The following is a 9,341-nucleotide window of genomic DNA, read 5'->3' as shown; positions in this document are numbered from 1 at the left end:
GGTCTTGTGTGGTGGTGAAGGGTCTCCTCCAACCCGTGCTTCCAAAGAAACCCTCTGCCGTCTCTTGTTGTTCCGTCTCAAGGCAATTTTTTGCTAATTATCTAACAGATTATGTTCTCGGTCTGTGGCCAAGGCAGAGACGTACACACTCCTGACACCGTGACTGTCCAATGTCACCTTCTTCTCTCTCCCCGCCCAGGGCTGCTGTTATAAGATATATTACCTGTAACACGTTTACAATTATTCCCCAATACCTACTACTTATATTACTAAGTGCTTTTCTACTCTAAACCAATCTGTGAGTGCCAACATCACCAAGAACACGGAGGTAAGGAAGAAGAAGGAGGAAGAACAGGATCAGCCTACTTTCCTCCATCTTAGAACCTCTGACCTCCATGTACAAAGTAAAAACACCCCTGCACAATACTAAAAAAATTTGTAACTACTTTTACTATACTATCTAACCCTTTGTGACTGCTTGTTCCACCTTCAAAGTTGATAATTCATTCCGTGTCTCAAACTCAAAATCACAGCTGTTTCCAGCTGCCTGCTGGGATCTAGAATGCCTCTGAATAAGGCCTGGAACCTCTAGAATTTTCTGAGAGACATTTTGAGTTCCCCCATCTCCCCTCCCTCTTTGAACTAGAAACACCTGCTTTGCCACTTTGTTCAAGGCCCTTTGAATACACATGAAAATGCATGGCGTAACAAGCAGAAGAACTACAACCCCTATAAGAATGTAAAATATTATTTTTAAAATTTCTTTCCACAATAGTGAGAGATCAAAAAGGTTAAAGAAATCATCCTGTAGAGTTCTGCCTTGCGAGATCTCTTAATAGTAGAGAATCGGCTAGCAGCTTTTCTACGATGGTGAATAAGTAAGGCTCGTGCCAGGCGGGATGACTCTTTCAAGCTGCTTTATTTCACTGAGGGCTGGGTGTCTGCTGGTATCTGCAACCCGACCTCACAGCAAGGGAGCAGGCTCAAAGAGAGCCCTGAGCAAGGGGCGGGGTAGGGTTTATAACCAGGTACAGAGTAGGAGGGTCAGGATACAAAAGATCCAATAGGAACAGGGTTGGGGGGAGGAATTAGGATGGGGTGATGGGGATACAACAAATGAGGATGAGGGAAGAGGCTGGTAACTGGGGAAGAACCAATTATAATCAGAGAACTTAAGAACCTTCTAGAACACGGGCAAGTACAAAGGGGTGATTGGCATAACCAAAAGGTGGGAATAACTGATAATTGCATAACTTGGGGGGAGTGGTAGATTTTGATGGACATCCTGGGAGGCGGGCATCTGCACTACAGCCTCCTCCCATGGCATGTCCGCGGGAACTTCTCTTAAGTCCCCTACCACATCATCCCTCCAGGATCCTGTTACTATTTTCAACTTGGTGATACTACTTTCTATCTGTTTTATATTTTCATGAATGGATTTTGAATGATCGGACAAGTCCATGCAGCACATCCCCTCAAATGCTTCACATCCGTGCCCATGTGACAGCAACAAATAATCAACTGCCGCCCTGTTTTGAAGCACTGCTTGTCTTGCACTGCTGATATCTGTTAACATGTCACTCAGTGCAGACGAAATGGCATGACTGTGTTTGCTCAACCAGCAGGCGATGTGGTCCAATTGTGTCAAGGCCACCCCTGATCCTGTTTGGGGTGAGAAAATTGCTACTGCAATTCTCCGAGCCTTGTCCCAGGTATAAACATCATCATCACAATTCGGACTATATTGATCAAGGGATCTTTTTTCCCTGCATGTCTGGTCCTTTAAAGTTTTCAAATCAGGTGTTATCAATGCGAGTTCCCCAATGCTGCATGGACCGCCCTCGACTTTTGCAGGGATAGCAGGCCAAACTCTGTTCCCTCAAATCAAAAACACTCCCTTCGGTAAAGTGACTGGGTGTTGAAGTGATGATTTACTCGTCACCTTGGTGTAATTGCACCAGGATGATGCATTTTTATAAAAAGGCTGATTTGGAGTGGCATCTATTGTATGATTATCTGTCTTTGCCACTCCCAATGGATTAAATTTGATGCAGTATTTCGTTTTTGTTGGCCCAAAAATGTCTAACTCTGGGGGTTCCAGGTGTGCCACAGGAAGGTATTGCATCCAAACATGCCATCCTTCCATAGGATCTGAAAAAGTTTTCAAAACCTTTGGAGGGATATTTTTTGGAATTGGCCACTCCTTCACTGGCACACCTACCAAACATGTTGAAAATGGTTTCTCTGGCTTTGGATGAGTCAGACAAATACTGCCCTGACCCGCTGCCTTTGCCAAAGTTTCCCACACATTTTCCCTCGGTTGTTTCATGGGAAAGTCTGTCCCATTGCCCAAGGCAACAGGCAAGAGAATGAGACACATGAACACTGCCTGTCTAAACTCCATGTCCATGTGCCTGACCTCTGTGAAAAACCCTGAAATTCAGCAACACCCAAATAACACTTAATTTCTCTGAAAAAACCCCAAGTCTCTGGGTAATCAATCCTTGTCTGACAAGACATCCGCAGCATCGTTGTCTGCCTCCGTCTGCGTGCTCTCTTCTTTGCTCCTCAGGTCCGCGTCCACCTGCGTCTGCACACGATAAGGTTTCACGTGCCTCGCCAACACCCACTTCGGTCCTCACTCTGTGGAAACACAAGCAAAACCCTTATCCCAGGTTATTAATGTAAATGGACATTCAATTTGTCCTGATTCCGATTTCTGATCAAAACTAAAGGATTTTCCCTTAGCTTTGCTTGTGCACTATTTGTAAAATGCCTGACAATTGGTGATGTGGGCTCTGAGAAAGAACCATTTAAAAAATTCAACACATACAGAGCTTTGTTCAGCTGCATATAAGGTGTTGTGCCTGCCTCTCCCCTTTTCTGTTTATCCAAAAGGGATTCCAGGGTGTGATGTGTTCTTTCAATGATTGCTTGACCTGAGGGAGAACAAGGAATACCAAAAATCTGTTTCATTCCCCATTTTTTCAGGAATTTGTCAAGCACCTTGCCTGTATATGTTGGACCATTATGTTTTTATTTCTTGTGGCACCCCGAGTGATGCAAATGCAGGCATGTTCTGCAGTCTCCCCTGTATGTAATGATGCAAAAACCACCCCTGAAAATGTGTCAACTGAAACATGGTAATTTTTGAGCCTCCCAAAGAATGGGTATTTTGTGACATCAGCTTGCCAGCTGAGAAGACTCTGCAATCCCCTTGGATTGACAGCTCCTGTAGATGCAGGAGGCTGCACAAGCTGACAGTCTGGACAAGTCTCCTTTGCCTGACTTTTAGAAAGGCAAAATGATTCCATCAATGCCTGTGCATTCTGATGGAAAAATGCATGACTCAATTTTGCCTGCTCAAAATTATCTGGCAATGTCTGTGATATGGTCATTGTGAGTCTGTCTGCGTGAGCATTTCCTTCAGCTAAGAACCCTGGGAGTGATGAATGTGCCCTGATATGTGTAACAAAATATTCGTGTTCTCTACCTTCTAGAATTGTCCTCATGCATGATAAATATGAATACAAAATTTCATTGTCAGTGTGTTTCAAAAGTGATCCCTCTAATCGTTTGACCACATTTGCAACATATGCTGAATCTGTGATCAGATTGAGAGGTTCCTGAAACAATTGAAAAACCCTGACCACTGCTGCCAATTGCACAATTTGAGATGAACCCTGTACCATTTTAATGTCTGATTCCCACTCCCCTGCTTTTGGATTTTGCCATGTAACTACTGATTTGTGAGTTTTTCCAGAACCATCAGTGAACCCTGTCACCCCTTCCACTGGTTCCTGGCTTATTTTTGGTTTTTCCCTGAAACTTACTTTTGCGTTCAGCATCCTGTGAGCTGGAAAATGAATTGTACAAACTCCTGGATACTCTAACAAAGCAATTGGAAAATCCTGCGATTTCTGCATCGCCCATTCAAAATACACTTTTTTTAAAGGAACATGAATAACTGAGAAATCTCTGCCTGACATTGTCAGCAACCTGGTTCTCGCCTTAATAATAATTTGTGCTACCATTTCTAGATCTGTGAGAATTGTTTTTGAGGGCCTGTAAGCTAGAAAACCCACTCTATCAACAAAAGAGGGTCCATTTGAGACAAATCCCACTGAAAAATCAACCCATATAACTGTGCTGTTTCCCCCAACACTGCTAAATGAAAAGGCAATGATTCTACAAAGTGATGTGCTTGTCTCTGCTGAATCATGTCTGTGATCTTTTCATGGTCCCTTTTTGCTTCAGGTGTCAGAGTTCTGGGAGATTTGATGTTGTTGTCCTCTCTCAAAAGATTGAACAATGACGAGATGTCATCATTGGTGATTCCCAGGATCGGTCTTATCCAGTTGATCTCCCCCAAAAGCTGTTGCAAGTCCTGGAGATTGGTGACCTTTGTGTTGCTTTCCAGTTTCTGTGGCCTTATCGTTTGCTTCGTGATCTTCCATCCCAGGTATTTCCAAGGTGCAATTTCTTGTATTTTTGGTGTACTAATTTCCAGTCCTGCTTTTTGCACCTGCACAATCACACAGTCACAAACCTCTTTCACCTCCTGTTTTGCTGGTGCTGCAATGAGCAAATCATCCATATAATGGATAATTTTTGGTTTTGGATGTTTTTCTTGTGCTGGATGCAAAGCTTGAGCCATGTACCATTGGCAAATACTTGGAGAATTTTTGAGCCCCTGAGGAAGAACCATCCAATGGTATCTTTGCAGAGGTTCTTCTCTGTTGATGCTTGGGACAGAAAATGCAAAGCGTGCAGCATCATCTGGATGAAGTGGACTGCTGAAGAAACATTCCTTGAGATCAATGATCACAAGCGACCAGTCCCTCGGGATCATCGAGAGAGATGGAAGCCCAAGCTGCAGTGGCCCCAGGTCTTTGATGACCTCGTTGATTTTCCTGAGATCATGAAACAGTCTCCAAGACCCTGAAGTTTTCTTGCGAATGACAAACACTGGGGAATTCCATGGGCTGTCTGTTGGTTTGATGTGTCCTTTTTGGAGCTGTTCCTGGACCAACTTTTCAACGCACTCAATTTTTTCCACTCCAGGGGCCCCTGATCCACCCAAACAGGATCATTTGTTTTCCAGGTCAATTTCAGAGTGGCGAGTGCCACAGTGACTCCTGTTAAAAATCCAATTCTAATTTCAGTCCCCATTGTGCCAAAAGGTCCCTTCCCCATACTGTGATGGGCTTTTGCACGATGAAAGGATGGATAACTGCTGTCTTTTTTCCCGGGCCTGTGACAACAATTGCATTCTCACTCTGCATGCATAGGGAACTCCCCCCTGTGCCCGTGAGAGAACCCAAAGGTGCAACCAAGTCCCATTCCCGAGGCCAAAAAATGTATGAAATAACTGTAACATCCGCTCCTGTGTCGAGCATCCCTGTGATAGCAATTGTCTTTTCGTTACAAGTCAACTGACAAGTAGCGATGGGCCGATCCCGGCTCAAATGTTTCACCCAAGATGCACGCACCTCTGCTTGATCACCAGGAAAAGAGTCCCGTTTATTGAACACCAGCATGGCTTGCCTTTCTGGGTGAGATGGCAAATCCATAGCTCGAGCAATCGGTGTGTTTTGTGGAATTGTCAGAGGTGGTCACAAGGCTTTTGCCGTGACCGTCAGCTCCCCATTATGGTTTGCTGAAATCAAAGATGGATAAACAACAAGTCCAAGGACACTGCTTCTGTCCCTGGCCATTATTAAAAAATCCTGCCTTTTCCAAGAAGTCCCTGTGACACCTGTAGGTATCACTGCATGGCTATTGTCCAAAAGACACGTCAGTTTGGAGGTTGCCAAGACGCATTGGAATCCGGGTGGTACCAAGTCTGGGTCGCTGGGGATTTTGTGATTGCTCTGCCGAGGGGTTCTGTTTGTTGCTCCCTGAGGATTGTTCCTGTTGGTTCTGTGCCACTGCCAGGATTTGTGTCTGAGCGCGCTGGCATTGATTCGTGCTCTTTTTCCCGATTCCCGGAACTGCAAGAAGTTTCCCATCCACATCTGTTTGTGAATGACACTCACTTGTGAGATGTTTCCCTCTCCTGCATCGAGGGCAAAGGTCTGGTGGCTTGTTGGGCTTTGCCAGTTGTGGGCAGCTCCTTTTAATATGTCCTTGTGCCCCACACCCAAAGTAGCGTCTCCCTGCATTGGAGTTGCCTTTTGTATAATTTGCAAGAACTTCCCTAACACGTTTTTCAATTCGATCCCCCAAGTGTTCTTCCATGATGGAAGCAACATGTTGTGGTGTCCCCACCTTGCTGCACGCCTCGATCATGTCTGCCAAGGTGGCCTGGTGTGGCATCGTGCTGATGATCTGTCTGCACTCCAGATTGGCATTGAAGAACACGAGACTTTTGACCAGGTGTGGTTTCGCTCCCTCCTCGGTCACGTGCCGCTCCACCGCCTGAGAAAGACGATCCACGAGTGAAGAAAGTGGCTCTGAAGGACCCTGTTTGATCTCGGTATAGATGTTGTCCTGAAACCCCGCTGGAGCAATCTGAAGAATTGCCCTCTGTGCCGCCTATTTGATGTCACTGAGCACATGACGCGGGAGCCTCACTGCCTGTTGAGTTGGATCGTCCTCAGGAGGATTACCAGCAAGCTGCACCATGGTGAGGTTTGCATTTGGCCCACCCTGGTATCTGGCTCTCAGCTCCTCCAGGGATCTCCTCCACGCCTTCTGCCACACGAGAGCTTGGGTGTCTGTAAGAACTGATGTCGCAAGATATTTAAGATCTTATGGTGTTAAGTCATATATGCCAAAAATACTTTTTAACATCTGCTTGAAATATGGTGATAACAACCCATTGTCCCGAATGGCCTTAGCTAAATCTTTGATTGCTCCACGATCCAGGCGTTCCCATCTTGGGTTTTGGCCCTGAGCGTCATAGTTCACTGGCATCATTATGTTTCCTGAGCCCTGTAATAAACCCTTCTCCTTTTCCAACTCTGCTCAAATGTCCTGCCAGTCCACTTTTGTGCTCTGCAAAGCTGTAAATTCAGTGGGTACTTGCCTGTAGAGTGGAGTCATCTGTTGTGGCTGCAGCTCCGGTGCAGCAGCACTCACCGATACCAACGGAGTTTGCAGCATCTGCGAAGTTGAAGGCTGGGAGTCTCTGGAGAAAAGAGAAGCATCTTCTGTGGAGGAGAACACATGACTGCCCTGCATTATTTGGAAAATTTTTGGAAGATGAACCAACAGTTCTGGCTGTGACTCCAAGGATGTGCTTAAATATCATAAAAGAAACTCAACAACCCCCTTTGATATTAAAATTGACTCTTCCTGCCCAGAAATTTTGTCAGACCTTGATTTTGGAATTGTCTAAGCTGGGACACCCTCCAAAGCAGTGATGCGTATCGTTTCATCTCGTTGCTGTGCCTCATCAGAAGTGTCCTGAGTCCCGCACTGCTCTGGTGTCAGTGAGGCTCCTGCTGCCGTGCAGATGTGACTTTTTTCACCCTGGATTTTTTCTGATAAGAAATTGGAAAAAAGTCCTGCAATGTTACAGTCCCACCAGTGGGTGGCGCAGTGCCTTGACCGGACGAGTTCTGTGACGCCTGTTGCAATGTTGTGGTTTCGCCACCAGATGGCGCTGCTGCCCCAACTGAGGTCGGAACCGCACTCTGCTCTTCAATCTGCACTTCTGACAAACATTTTAGCATTTCTTCTGACAATTGATTTACATTTGCAAATCCCGCACTAATTCCTGATAAACCTTTGAGCATTTCTCCTGATAACTGATTCACGTTTGCAATCCCTGCAGTCGGTGAAACTGATTTTTGTTGCAATAACTGTTCTATTCTGGCCATGTCTGAAGCTGACAGGGATTGGCCGTGGGCTTGGGCTAGCTGTTGCCATGGGAACGGTGACGGAAGAGTGCCCTGAGGAATGTTTACATCCTGGCCATGCCCTGTCCCTGCCTGGGTCATCACGGGGGTGTGGACGCTCCTGCTCCAACCCTGGCTATGCTTTGGCCTCACTCTGCCCCGCACCGCCTCTGATGAGCCACTGTCGTTCCCCCCAAGGCTGACGTAACCACCCTCCTGTTCCCATTCTGGCCCTGATGTCTCCACCTCGCTTTGCCCGTCTCCTTGCTTCGTGCCAGCACCCACAGCCTGCGCACGCCCGCTCCGCCCCGCCTGCGCCCGTGCCGCGTGTTCGAGTTGCGAAAAATCCCCTCCACCAATGGCTGTTCGGTTCTGCTCAACCTTCACACGTGTGCCTGCCACCTGAGCTGCAGCAAGGAATGCCTCCCGCTGTCCCTCTGCCGCTTTCTCAGCAGCCCTGGCTGCCGTGGACAGGGAGCTTTCCTCCTGTGCCTTTTGGGCAGCCGCCTCTGTGGCCTCACGGATTCTCGACATTGAACGGGTCACCGGGCGCTCCGGGCGTACCACTGTCACACTCACACCCCCGGCTTTCGCCCCGATCCGTCCCACCCTCGCCGCTCTCCCCAGCCTCGCTTTCTGTGCGGGCTGTTTTGAACCCCCAGCCTGCACAGATGCAAAAGCACTTTCCTCTCCCTCCTCCCCCTGCTCTGCACTCACGTTTGCACCCTCCCCCACCGGAGCTGCCACCGCCGCCACTGCCGCTGCCCCCCCACCGTGGGTTTGGACTTGGGCAATGCCTTCCTCCCACTGAGCGTCGCGGCTGTGCCTGGCTCGTTTGCCTCCGTCTGGGGAGTTTCTGCATTAAAGAAGCTTAGGGACTCTTGGGAAACTGAGGAACAGTGAGAACCTGGGGACACGGTGCGCGATGCGGTATCATCTCCCTCATTTTCCACAGGAAGCAATCCTGCGTGTCCTGTGCCTGTGTTGAGAGGGGTTGTCCCGACCTGCTGGCTGGACTGTCCCCCCACCCCTGTTTTTCACCAGGAGCCTCAGCTGCCTGGCTTGAGCTACCACATTTTGAGAGTGACTCTAAAACTGTTCTTGCTGAAGATAAAAGTTTTGCGGCAAGCTTATTATTCCTTATAGCTTGATAATATTTAATTTCCTACCAAAAATTTGGCTCAAACAACAAATCTGGGTCTGAGTGTGGGAAGTCATACCGCACCCACAATAATAAATCTTTCAGTTCCTTTTGAGCGATCTCCACTGGATGGGCAGAAGTGATGCCCTGGAAGAAAGATACAATTTGTTTTTCCTCTTGGGAGAATTCCCCACCCATGTTCTTAATTTTGACCTTTCTCACGAAAAGCTGGGTCGGCCCGAGGTCAGTCCAGAGATGGCACTGATCACCGTCCAGCAGGTCACAGGTGAGACATCCCAGGCGCGCTTCTGCGTCGTCTCCTCCCTGGAAACTTCCTGAAGCAAGTTGTTTCAGTG

The sequence above is a fragment of the Lonchura striata genome, chromosome Z, assembly GCF_050655825.1.
Source record: "Lonchura striata isolate lonStrDom1 chromosome Z, ASM5065582v1, whole genome shotgun sequence".
NCBI lineage: Eukaryota > Metazoa > Chordata > Aves > Passeriformes > Estrildidae > Lonchura > Lonchura striata.
Note: the sequence above shows the minus strand (reverse complement) of the source record.